This window comes from Anarrhichthys ocellatus, unplaced genomic scaffold (assembly GCF_004355925.1).
Source record: "Anarrhichthys ocellatus isolate YVR2014 unplaced genomic scaffold, GSC_Weel_1.0 scaffold85, whole genome shotgun sequence".
NCBI lineage: Eukaryota > Metazoa > Chordata > Actinopteri > Perciformes > Anarhichadidae > Anarrhichthys > Anarrhichthys ocellatus.
The window spans coordinates 1,073,731-1,087,931 of record NW_022280115.1 but is presented as its reverse complement, the minus strand read 5'-3'; the positions used below and the strand labels follow the sequence as shown (position 1 = coordinate 1,087,931).

General features: G+C 40.5%; 1 protein-coding gene across 1 annotated transcript in view; it reads left to right on the top strand.

Moving 5' to 3' along the window:
• LOC116398553 (disks large-associated protein 1-like) overlaps window positions 1–14,201 on the top strand; it is a 133,938-nt gene that overhangs the window by 17,459 nt on the left and 102,278 nt on the right. The window lies entirely within an intron of this gene.

Below are 14,201 nucleotides of genomic sequence, written 5' to 3'. Positions count from 1 at the left end.
TTGAATCGCCATGAATAAGACCATCTTTCTACCACATTCACAGCCTCTTGTACTTTCCCTTTAATATGATTTATGTTCTTCCCCCTCTTCCACAGTGCTCCATCATCAGCAAATAGGGATCGCCCAATATCACCCTGAACTTGAAGAACAACATCATTTATCACGATGGAGAACAGTATCGGACTGATGACACTTCCCTGAGGTGTTCCATTCTCTACCTGGTATCTTCTAGAGCAGGGGTGTCAAACTCATTTTCACTCTGGGCCACATCAGCATCACGGTCGCCCTCAAAGGGCCGGTTGTAACTGTAAGACTGTATAACTGTAGCTACTCCTAACATATTGTTAAATAACTGTCTCTTATAACATAAATCATTTTAATTTAGGGTTAAGAAACCCACATTACTTTATCAAAGATCAAACTTTTAAAGAAAATAACAAAGACAAATACCATCAAACACAAGTTATTACATTAACTTTGTTCAAAGCTATTTTTGTCACCTCTCTGCATCACTAATGTCCCTGCCGTCGTCCCGTGCATGGCAGCTACATCCAAGAGCTCCTCACTGAGAGTCAGGTCTGCCTTGAGCCTCTTACAAACACTGATAGATGATGAATCTCGTCTCTTAGCTAGCTGTGTTGTTAGATTGCTGCTAGTTCCTGAACTCGGTCTGCGATGGTGTTTCTTCACAAACTGACATTTGTAAAAGTCTGTATCTGGTCGGAGCTCACCTGCTCGCATACCTTTAGCGTGCACTGGGCTGTAGCTTTTGTAAATATATTCTGCTGTGATTGCAGTCTGCCTTTTAATTCTTGGACAATTTGATGTTTTTCTTGGAGGCTAAATTTAGCTCCGTGTTTGGTGTCAAAATGCCGACGTGAATTGTATCCTTCATCACCGACACGCATCATAACACAGAAGACAGACCCATTTTGCTCCCTGAAGCACAGACATGTATTCGCTTTCCCATCTTAAATTACATTTTCTTCCCTCTGCATCAATTTTTCTCTTCGTGGACATTTTGGGATTATTTGTCGATCTTTTTCAACTCAATCACTTGTTGGAAAACCTTTTTACGGGCTGTTCCCTCTCCTGTCCACCTGTTGTGATAGTTTTAATGTCGGTACACAGACAACATGCTATCTCATAATTTCAACTTTGTATCTCATAATTTCGACCATGGGGATATTTTTATTTTCAAGTCTAACTTAAATTTTATTTTCCAAAATTAAAAAAAAACAAAAACTTTTTTAAAAATTTTTTTTGCTGGTGCACATAAAATGACGTGGCGGGTCGCGGGCCTTGAGTTTGACACGTGTGTTCTAGATCGTGCTGCCCCAATTCTATCTTGAATAAATCTGTTAACTAAAAAAATCTTTAATCCAATTATATGTTCTGCCACCTATTCCGATCATATTTAATTTAATCGCTAACCCCTCCCTCCAAACCATATCATATGCCTTTTCCACATCAAAGAACACAGCCATCACTGACTCCTTATACACCTGGGCCTTTTTCATTTCTGTTTCTAAACATATAATTGGGTCCATAGTTCCCCTACCTTTCCGAAATCCACTTTGATGAGGTGTTATCATTCCCCTGGACTCCATATAAAATGTTAATCTATCTGTAATCATTCTTTCCATTATCTTACCTACATGGGATGTTAATGCTATGGGTCTATCATTTATTGGGTTTGATGAGTCTTTGCCTGGTTTCCTAATTGGGATAATCACAGCTTCTTTCCAAGAACTAGGTAGTCTCCCCACTTCCCAAACCTTATTATAAAAATATAACAATTTCATCCTTGCTATGCTACCTAAATGCTTAAGCATTATATAACAAATTTCATCCTTCCCTGGCGATGTAAGTCCTCCTCTTTCTATTGCTCTTTTCAGTTCTTCTAAAGTAAATGGGGCATCGATTGAACTATTAGTATTGTCTCTTTTTCCAAGAATATCAGGATGAGCTGATTGTGTCATTTCCCTTCCTTTCTTACCTTCTACTGTCATGTTGGCAGAGCTGTGAATTTCTGTTTATGCTTTTGCCATCATCTCTGCCCTCTCCCCATCCGACGCTGCTGTTTCCTCCCCCCTCTTCAATACTGGATACTGCCGCACTCTTCTTATTCCTCGCATGCTTCTTATCATCCCCCAAATCTCTCCCACAGATGTTGATCTTCCAATTCTGCTACAGTAATTCTGCCAGCTTTCCCTTTTTACTTTACGAATGGTTCTACGAACCTTTGCTTGTGCTTGTTTGTGTTGTATTAAATTTTGGAAATGATGTGTTCTTCTTAACAACTTAAGAGCTTTGTTCCTTTCTTTCACTGCTCTCCCACACTCATCTGTCCACCAGGGGACTGCCTTTCTTTTCATCCTTCCTTTACTTTTAGCAATTGTTTGATTTGCTGCTTCCAATATTGTAAATGTCATTTTCGTATCAATCTCCTCAATATCTTCATTATCTTCTATTTTATCCATTTCTCGCTCACATATATATTCAAAAAGTTCCCACTTTGCCCTACTAAATACCCACTTACCTACTATATCTCCCTGTTCCTTATTCCTTTGCAATGATACTTTACAATTTATTGGGAAGTGATCACTACCCACTGATGTTTCGTCTTCTATATCCCACTCACATATCGCTGCTAAATTTCTTGATACAATAGTTAAATCTAGTGCAGACATGTTCCCCGTATGGACATCTAATCTAGTCCCTCTCCCATCATTTAGACAAACCAAATTATTTTTCTTCTAGTAACTCTTCTATTACCTCTCCGTTTGCATCTGTTCTTACTCAAGCCCCTGAACTCCTGAGTCTTCCTGCTTTTATCTTTGGCTCCCCCTCTGCCGATTGGCCAGCCTGCAGTTGGTGCAACCCACCGAGCAGCACGACCGGCCCCCACAGGTGGAACCCAATCAACTGATTGACACCTGTTAGGAACATGAGAGAGAGAAAGCAAGAAGGGCAGGAGGGGAGAAAACACAACACGTAACTGAAGCCAAAATGTTCCCAAACTTATGACTTAAGTGAAGCCGGGGGCTTCTCAAGTTCCTCCGCTCGCCATGACTTTCACCGTTAAACCGTTACCTCTGACAGGACAATAAAACATGGTCCACGGTTTCTTCTTCTCCACAAAATGTACACTTTCCATTATTATGCTTTCTAATAACATAGAGGGAACTGTTCAGACCAGTATGGCCATTCCTTAGTCTTGTCATAAGCATCTCCTCTTTTCTAGTTCGTCCACTAGATCCTGCCCTCCCAACCAATGGTTTATTTTTAAACAGATATCTTCCTTTACTCCCTTTACATTCGTTCTGACATATCTTTTTGATTTGTCCCTTTATCACCACTTTAGCTTCTGACTTACTTATATTTACATTAACGTTATTTTTCCCACTCTTCAAAGCCCTTTTTGCTGCTTTATCCGCCTTCTCATTGCCATCGACTCCAACATGGACCCACACAAAATTAACCGCTATCTGCATTTGATGGATTCTTAAAAATGCTCTGCTCTCTGCTTCTGGAGTGGCAACATTTCAAACTTATTAGCACTGTACATGACTCTGATGCAATTACCACTCTCTCTGGCCTGACGTCCTCTACCCACTCTAACGCAATAACTCTATGGCCATCATCTCACATGTAAACACAGATACATCATCACTGAGTCTCTTCCCACACTCCAAATGGAATTCTGGGATTACTGCTGCTGCTGCTGTTCTACCAGTTTTAGGGTCTTTAGATCCATAAATCTGTATTTAATTGTGGTAACTGATGTATGACTTGAAGATCTTACAGTTTCCCCCACGTTCATCTCTCATCAGTTCAAGGAGGTCAAGATCAATTCCAGGCTGTGGCAGTAACCAAGGAGGAACAGCTGGACCACAGCTGGAGAATAACTCCTATAACCTAATTCACTAGCCTTCTTCTGAACAACCCAACCAAAGCTCTTTGTTGGCCTGTTGTCATGTTCCCAGCATGGCTCAATTGCACTTATTGTTGGATGGTTGTTATGTCCTTGTAAACTGACCCAATATATCATCATGATCTGTATTCTTCTCAACTCCAATGGCATTTCCCCCATTTCTACCTGCAATGCCGGCACAGATGTTGTTTTAAAGACCCCACTACATATTCTTGATGCTTGTATTACATCTAGTTTTCCCAACAAGGTTTTAGACGCCGACCTATATGCCACACAGCCATAGTCAAGAACTGATCTTGGGCGACTGTGGCTAAGTGGAGTGCAGGGCCGTCCTTCAATCAGAGGAGCGGCGGTTCGGTCCCCGACTCCGCTAGGAGCATGTCGATGTGTCCTTGAGCAAGACACTTAACCCCAAAATTGCTGGTCTTTAAGTTTGGATGTCTTTTTATATATTGAACTATGTTATTATTATAATTGAGGATATAAGATCGGGCATATTTTAGTTCTTGGATGTCATATTTATTTAAACATTTATATAAATAAATATATGTGAAGATAGCGTCATTTCTAAATCATACAACTGTAAATTTAAGAAATTTAAAAACTGAACCAACTGTCCAAACATCACAGCTACATAAACAGGCTCCACACGGAGGAAAAGCAGCGCTGCAAGTTTCCATCAGTGACAATTGTGCTTTTCTTTTAATACGTTTTGTGATGCTTCACAATCATTAATCGATGGACACATTCAGTGCTCTGACTGAAAACATGTTGACATCAAGTAGGATGCAGGCTTTCTCAATAAATATCTTTATTTGCAGATGCTAAATAAATAACCTTATATATTATTATTGCACGAAATGAGACTAATAGCCAACAATCTAGCGTTAAGTATTACAATTAGACAGAACATTTGGATTTTATACTTTATTTATCCTTAAGGGGGTAATTTGTCTCTGCAGTTGACCCATCCCTATATATGGGGAGCAGTGGGCTGTCTTTGACAGGCAACACATGACACGTCAAAAGCCAAGGCTCGAACAGCCGACCTTGTGGTCACCAGACTACCCTCTTAACCCAGTGAGCCACGGTCACCCACCTTTTCCAATAAAGAAAATCTAAGAGCCAATCAGCTCTTTGATCCGAAGACAGCCAGAAGTTTCCCATCATGCCCTGGGGTCACGCAGTCAGTGGAGAGCAACCGCAGCGCCTGGCTCTAAAATCTGCGGCCACCTCGCTCACGTGAGATCATCGTTACGCACATTTTCATGACGTCAGAGCAAGTCGGACGCAAATCTACCCAGCATGCATTGTGCGCCGATCGCTGGTGATCGATTCTGCGCATGCCTGGCTTATGTCGAACGAGCCTAATATCGCGATTTAGGAGGAAAAAACGTAACGTGATGAAACATGCAACCCCCCCGTGTTCCGGTTCAGTTCACACGGTCACTCATTAACGTTAAACCGGAACACCGGCGCATCTGGTTGCAGGTTGTTTGTTTTAACTCAAAGTAGAATGAGGATGATTTCGTGGTCAGAATAACTTTCATGACCACGAAACATGAGGCCCAGATACTGATGAGGTGATGAGGTCAAAGAGCTTCAGGAAGAGCAGGCTGTTTGTGTAGCGCAGCTTGATGCAGGGCTGAGATGTGAGTGGAGCTGGGCCTGGATAAAGGTGGAGCTGGGCCTGGATAAAGGTGGAGGTCTAAACAGATGTGAGTACAACTTCCTGCTGTCACAGTATTTTAAATACATTGATAAGGCAGGGTATGCTAAATGCAGCCTCTGCTCCAAGGAGATGAACTACAGCAACAAGGGCTCACATGCCCTCTCATCACACTGTACACACTGTTCACTGTGATGACCACAGCCAGTGTACTAACAGTCCCAACAGTCCCACGTTGCTCTCAAGAACCCTGAAGTAATGAGAGGGTTAAGGAGCCTGTACCTTCATTTCAGCAGGTTGCTAATGCAGAGGTGTGTATAGATCACAGCTATTATTTTACTCTTGATAAGATACTTTAGCCAGAGCAGATTATCATTTTCATTTAAATAATTGAACTGGATTGAATGCATATTAATTGCAAATAGAAGATAGGCCACAATTCTACCAGGTGTACAGTAACAGTAGAAGTTAATATGAAGCCATGCAGTAACAGGGTTCAATGAAAAATGTGCACTACAAAAGGGAAAGCAATATGTGCACTAGCTGGATGCTACTACCTACTAAAGCTCTTATTGATGTGTCAGTGTTATGAATGCCTGTCAACCAGAGTATATTTATAAATGTTTATTCTTTTAATCAAACTATTGTCTCTCATTCGTTTGTGTCATTTAAAACCTCTTAAGCTCGGGCCCTATTTGTAGGCCTCTGCTCGAAAATGGCATACCCATACTAAGGAGACCACAGTTCTGTAACTACAAGGTCTATTTTAATAATTTTTGATGCTATAATCAGATAACACTTTGAGATTGTTCAGATGGGTAAATATTGTGTATATGTTGCTGGTTAATATAGTGCATGAAGATATTACACAGCTCAAATTGAAAATATTCAGGTTCGCCTGAAAAGAAAAAGCAATTTTATTTATATTATGTTTTTGAAATAATGCAGCTGGCTGCCTAAAAACTCTCCCAAATCATAGCACAGCCGATCAGTAGTTGTTGAATAAAGGTTGGCTGGGATAAAGTGAAGAATAAGAGGCTTTAGTAGAGAGGTCACGCGAGGTCGTCATTTTCGAACCAGCTGTTGCAGCTCTTACATTGTACTTTTATATACTATATAACTATATATTTCACTTTTTTTATCACTCATATTATTCAATACATCCAAATACAGCCGTTAGAAATCATTTTGAGAGCAAGGGTCCTCTCAGAGCATGTTTCTGGCTCTCATCCATAGGATTTTCTCAGTTGGTCTGTGTGTATGGGGCTGTAGCTCAGCCTATCATCGGTCGATTTCAGTCAATAAGCCCTCCTTCGACGCATCAGAGTCTCAGGAAGGCGGGTGTCGAAGCGGGTGTTGATTGACAGATTTTTCAGCAAGTAAAGTTGCAAGAAGTGCTGCGTCTCCCCGAGCGTAAATTTCCGTTCGCCCAAACTGACCACTCGCCCATGGTGGATTGACCCCCCTTCTACAGGAAACAACTCGGCAGTAAACAGGATGCAGTTGCCAACAATGATGGTAGCTTTGAACCGGATAATCTTCGACATTATTGTACTCATTTTTCATAAAACGTGACAAAAAACCAACGATTTTTTTTGGTGATGGGCAGTGCCATGGTACCGTTGTCCACTCACAGCTTTCTACTGGTTCCACGGAGAGAAAAACCGAAGGTATTTATGCGTTCGGCGACGAATGCTAATGCTAAAAAATGCATTGGTTAGCTCGGTAGCCGCTAGCTTCGGGGTGCAAATATTGATTTGCAGTACACATAACGCCGATTTATGCCCAGGATTTCGTGCGTTTATGCCACATTTTCTAGATGCTTATATGAGTAGTCTATAGTTGTTTGGAGTGTGTAAAAAGTGACTTATATGATAGTGTTGCCCATATGTTGCTGTTTAATCCGGAAAAACAAATGTACAAATCCACAATATTACCGAAGAATAAGGCAATTTTCCGAACAATATTTTCAGGGGTGCTGAGCCCGAGAGCCCCCGAATTCGGGGGCGTCGTGCTTAAGAGGTTTTAAGGTATACTGGATGCTTTGGAATTCTCATTGTTAGTTTAAATACTACATTTTCTTACTTTTTCATGTATACACCGAGATTTCACATAATGTTTGGTCATGGAAATTTGGTTTAAAGTCATGGAAAAGTCATGGAAAAGTCATGGAAATCCATTGGTCAAAATATGTATGAACCCTGGGCAGAGCTGTGACAGTATGTTTGAAAGGCAAGATGAAAATGCACTGATTTCAGGTGAAGAGGAACTTTATTTTAAGTCTTATTTTGACGTAAATATGTGTTAATTAGCAGAAATGTAGCACAACATGAAGGTGAAAGCAGTGCTCTGGTGATTTAATTCTGCAGCACCAGCGCATAGCGAGTGTGTAGGGACAGAGAAAGAAGAGAGGGTTGCTGTGCTCCTGAACAGTGAAATAGTCTAGTGTACAGTATAGGTTACAGGTTGTACATGAATAAACAGTGCAACAAAATACCCCTCAATACCTAAGAAGTTTCTGTGTCTTGCTTTCCAAACAATGACAGCAAGAAGATTATGAGTGAGCATGCGTGTAAAGAGTGAATGGCAGAATGAATGAGAGAAAAACACGTCCGCTTGCGGTGCAGATGGGGCGGGGTTAGCCAATTGTGGTTTGTGTTCACTCAGTCAAACATTACAGCCGTGGTCGTTACAGACACTCCTGGCAGAGATCTTTCTAGTTTTATTTGTTACAAGGTTTTCCAGTTTAAGAGTGTGAATGATTGTCTGCTGGTATTTCAGCGGCCTGAAACATAGACAAACTGTCCAGGTTGTTCCAGGGCGGCAACCTCTGGTTCTGCCGAGTGAAGCCAATGCGGAAGTGTCTTAAACCTGCAAAATGACTCTACTTCTCTCTTGATTTATTACCTCAGTAAACATTGTAAACATGAGTTTATGGTCTCAATCTCTAGTTTCAAGTCTTCTTCAATACAGCATGATGTTCATTTAGTACATTATGGTCCATTTAGAGTCACACAGACCATAAAGCAGGGGATGCTTTAGGGCGAGCTTACTTTGACTGACACTACCAGAGCCGTATACGTCATTTCTCCGCATTCCAAATATGGTTATTTACGGAACTGACCACGACAATGGCCGTAATCCAGGATAGCAACGTCGAAATCACCAAACTTGTGGCTTCAAAACATCAGTCCACAAACCAATGGGTATGGGGTCAGATCAGTCTCAATAATAACAAATGCACACAGAAGACTCACAAATGCACGCAGAACGATTCACAAATACATTCCAATGCACACATAAATAAATTACGATTTATATAAATGTAAAAAAAAATCACAAATATATTTCTGCATTTGTATTTCTGTGTGGATTTTTTATATTTGTTTGTGGATTTGTATGCATTTCTTTGTAGATCGCTACACATTGTGGATTTTTGAGACTCTCCTGACGTCGCTGGATTAGCAAATGCGTTTTCTTCAACGTTCTAATTGTCAACCAATCACATGAGCGCAGCTCCCCCCTCCCCTCCCCACGAGGCTGATAGCGTTAGAGTTGCGCAATTTGCGGAGGTGACAGGTCACTTCCTGTTGCAAGCTGCCACTGTTTTGGTGCGGATTCCGCGGTAGTTTAGTCTTTATTTGTCGTTATTTGACATTATGTGACAATACATTAAGGTCCTTGAAGGTATGACTGTTGGTAGTTGTAATTAGTTTATTAAAAAAACATGTGATCAGGTTCTTCTTACTGCCTCCCCCAAACTCCTGTCCTGTTGAGACAGACAGGACAAACAGAAACAAAGTTGTATACAAATTGTATAAATATATACATACATATATATATATCCAAGTCAATAGGTTCTGTGGGTTGCTATCATTCTCAACAGTACAATGCATATTATCCATATTTACAATTTGCATTCCTTCAGTCTGCATGAAAGTGTGTATCGTTGCCATGGCAACAAGTACCAACTGATGTTAGCCTACATTAGCTTGCTAATAAAAACGAGTAGCTATACTGTTACAATTCGGCCTTTTTTTAATAAACTAATTACAACTACCAACAGTGATACCTTCAAGGACCTTAATGTATTGTCACATAATGTCAAATAACGACAAATAAAGGCTAAACTACCGCGGAATCCGCACCAAAACAGTGACAGCTTGCAACAGGAAGTGCCTCTACTAGCTGCAGCTGCCACGATTTGAGCTTGCCCTTTCTCGACTTCTGACCTGTCGCTCCGCAAATTGCGCACTGTAACGCTAGCAGCCTCGTGGGGAGGGGAGGGGGGAGCTGCGCTCATGTGATTGGTTGACAATTAGAATGTTGAAAAAAACGCATTTGCGAATCCAGCGACGTCAGAGGAGTCTCAAAAAATCCACAAATAAATGTGTAGCGATCTACAAATAAATGCAGTTTGATCCACAAATAAGTGCATACAAATCCACGAACAAATATAAAAAATCCACACAGAAATACATACAAATGCAGAAATACATTTGTGATTTTTTTTTTACATTTATATAAATCGTAATTTATTTATGTGTGCATTGGAATGTATTTGTGAATCGTTCTGCGTGCATTTATGAGTCAAATTTATTTGTAAATCCTTCTGTGTGCATTGGTGAGTCTTTCTGTGTGCATTTGTGATTGTTGAGACTGATCTGACCCCATAAATGGGTGACGTCACCATGACTATGTCCACTTGTTATAAACAGTCTCTGGTTGTACACCATCTATCACTCACTGTGAGCTGGGTATCTCTGGGTGTATTCAACCATTGTGGTCGAGGTGTTGAAATGTCTTGATTCTAAGATGCAGCGCGATTCTGCATCGATGCAGTCATGGAACGTCATCAGGAGTTTTGCTGTGTTTCGTGTCGTTTATGTTGCGCTAGTTTCTCTCCTCTGATCTCTGTATTTTACAGAGGGCGAAGCTTACACACACTCCATGTGTGCGGAGCTCGGGGTTTCCCCTCACTTATATTATCTACTCCAATTCAACAATAATGGGCGGGAAAAAAACATGCATTACTTTTGAAATTCAACAGTGGTGAGGTTCTGTCGGGAGATGACTTAAACCAAGTCACAGTAGAGAAACAATTGGTAAGAACTAACTAACTAAGTCTGCTAGCTGCTAGGCTAATTGATGCAGTGTAAAACTCCATAAGCATCCAGTGTCTTGTCCTGAGTTGCTTTGTTAAAGCTGATTTGTGTAGATTACAACACTCTTGTGATGCACTGCAGAAGGATTCATGTTTAGTTTATGTAATGTTTATTTACTGAGGAGACTCACACAGATACTTGTATTTAAAAGAGGCAGCTTTTTAAATTATATACTGTTGCAATGTGATTTTTGAAAGCGTTTTCCAGATAAAAAGGGAGTTCAGATTTATCTGACTGCTTGTGTGAACTGATGAAAAAGTAGCCATCGAAAAGTGAGGATGTGCTGCATTGAGACGCTTTGAGAATCGGAACCTTTGACAGGTGAATCGTATTGAAATCGTGAGGCCAGTAAAGATTTAACACCTCCAGTGGGCAGTAATGTAGATCACTGCAGCTTTATGGGACTATTTTGATATGATTTCTGCATCACATCATAGCTCAATATTTTTGACTATTTTCTTATATTTTAAAGACTATAGAATAATCTGCAGATTAATCGGGAGCCTGAACAGTTACTACTGCAAAGATTTAATCCGTAATTCACACTCTTGTATACAGTGTGTGTGTGTGTGTGTGTGTGTGTGTGTGTGTGTGTGTGTGTGTGAGTGAGAGAGTGCGTCTGCTGGTGACTCATAGGAATGTCCCATTTATCTTGATAGTCTGAAAAGGATGCAGACTTTAGGTGAGCCCGGGTCACTCTCCGCCTTCTGTGCCCTCGTTCCCCACAGTGTCATCAACTCGACTGAGCGAGAGTTAAGACCTGCCTTCTTCGGATTGACAACCAATCAAAATGATGATCTGTGACTGCGGAAATGGGTTGTGTAAAAAAAATAAAAAATTAAAGGCTAAGTAAAGAAGAGTATGGATCAATCCAATAATTTAATACCAGCTTCAGACTCAGACACTTTGGTCATACCACTGAGCTGTAATGCCCAGCCCTATTCATGCTGAATGTAATCATCAATGCAAACACTTATGGAAAAGAGGTGACACGAAGGACAAAAACCGTGGCAAGTCACTGACTTATCATGACTGCAGGCCGTGCACAATCCACCACAGAGAATGACCACCACATACTAGCTGCTATGCTCAATAGTATGCATAATTAAAGCTGCAAGCAGCATTAATCGGGCCCTCGCATATTCACGCACGTCGAGGGTACTGGGAGGACTGTGGTTGATGCAGCCATGCATTTCTGTGACCACCATACACTGCGTGCACGAGTTAAACGGTATTTCCTGTGTCGACCAATGGCGTAGCCAGGTCATTTTGCCAGGTCTTAAGCCTGTTTTGAGTGTACCTCCGAATACAATCATAACTGTATGCCTGTAAAAATCAACAAAAAACTGAATGTGTGTGAATGCGCTTCAGTGTTAGTAACATAACAGACTGTCAAAGTAAATGCAGGTCGTTTGTTTGTGCAGGTAGCTCTGACAATCACTGCTGAGTGACTCAAAGCTGGAAGAGTTGAGAAGAAATAGGAGAATGTTTGGTTCCATGTGGAGAAAAACACATTTTTTGTAAAGAATTAAGTTTAAGCCAAAAGGTGAGCCAATGTAGAATAATCTATCATATAAATTAGGCTGGGTGCAGTTTGATTTTATTAAACAAACTTCACGTTGCATGAAATTACTTTACATTACAGCCTGGCTCCAAAAAGAACAAAAACAATTCAATTTACTATTAATGAAAACTCCACATACAAGCACGATTTGGAAACCTTTTTCATCAAATTTCTGCTCTCCAAACATTTTAGTTTGCACATATTTAGATCAGAGAAGTCTTTCTGGTGGTGTGCCCACGAACCCTTTAAATAAGTTCAGTGTTTGGGCTGCTGTATTTATAGAATCCTGCTGACGTCTGTGGTTGCCAGTAGGTGGCGCTATGACTATGAGTTAATATTGGCATGCAGAAGTCCTAAAGTGTAAAAATAAAAATCAGGAAAAAAAATGAATAAAAACCCCTTACAATTTCAATAGGGCCTTCGCTGGCCCGACGTTGTCGGTTGCTCGGGCCCTAATAATTCCTTGGATTTCGATAGGGCCTGACTTCGTTGGGGCTCGGGCCCTAAAAATAAACATTTGAAGAACAATAGGTCTGATAGGCAGGTGGCACTTAGCCCCTGCCATCAGTGTGTGAATGGGTGAATGATGACAAGTAGTGTGAAAGCGCTTTGAGTGCTCGGAAAGACTAGAAAAGCACTATACAAGTACAGTCCATTTACCATTTACAAATAGTATTTGTTTTCTAGATCTGGCCCAAAAATCAAAGTTTCGAGTCAATAGCATAAAGGTATGGAATACCGACGCCTCCTCTTCTGCGGCCCCTCTGACTTGTGGGTTTCCCCAAGGCTCAATTCTTGGCCCCTCGTTGTTCTGTCTATACATTCTGCCACTGGGCAGAGAACAGTGATCATTTATAAAACTTGTTTTATCATTAACTTATCTGTACGGATCTGTACATCTTAATCAATTATTTATTTACATATTTCTCATATTCAGTTACACAATGCTGTGTGTAGGATCAAAGCAAATCAACCGGAAAGATCATAAACACAGAGAAATAAAATTATACATTGAGTAAAATTAATACAATACTATTGATTGTAGTATGATTGAAATACTTGGAAAAACTTTGTGCACACCATAAGGTACTTATAGTGGCAGTTTTCTTGCAATGTTTCATTCCTTACATTCCACAAACCTGATGCTGCAATGTCTTATCACCATACAAACAACTACTGTAACCATCAAGTTTTATGGTTTGACATCCGAACAAACTGTCACATCTTATCATCTCGACAGCTTAACATAATTCAATCACAGAACCTGGCAATGCACACAGAATAATATTAATGTAGCAGGAAAACATTAATCAGCACCACATTAGGGTGGAGAGCTCCACCCTAGAGGGTTTAGACATTTTTCATTTTGATATTAGCTACTACAGTAATACAGATGCAGTCCGAACATATATCTAATATATCATATTCTTTAGAATCAATGTCTCGAGAGTCTCACACAGCTTTAGGAGCTACTGATACTCCGACTCGGCCCTTCGCTAAGCCCCGCCCCCTGTTGCTACGCCGTCAAGCTGTTGGAGCTACATTGGAGCACACACTGTCACTAACTGCACTCCCTGAAGAAATATTATCACATTTTTGGAAAAACAAAAAAAGAAAATAAACAAACATACTATTATGTTAATTAGGTTGTCGTATTGATTATCACTAATGCAATTCAAGTTGGATTTAGCGCTGTGATGCCATCGGCCCAGTTTGCTGATGTAGGCTACTTTTTAATTTGCCAGAACATGTGAAAATGAGAAATGCTGGTTCAGCCGGTTTGCACAAAATCATATTGGTTTCAGATCATACACTGGACCAGAATATGGAAATAGACCCAACTCAACTATGAATTAGAACTAGAAT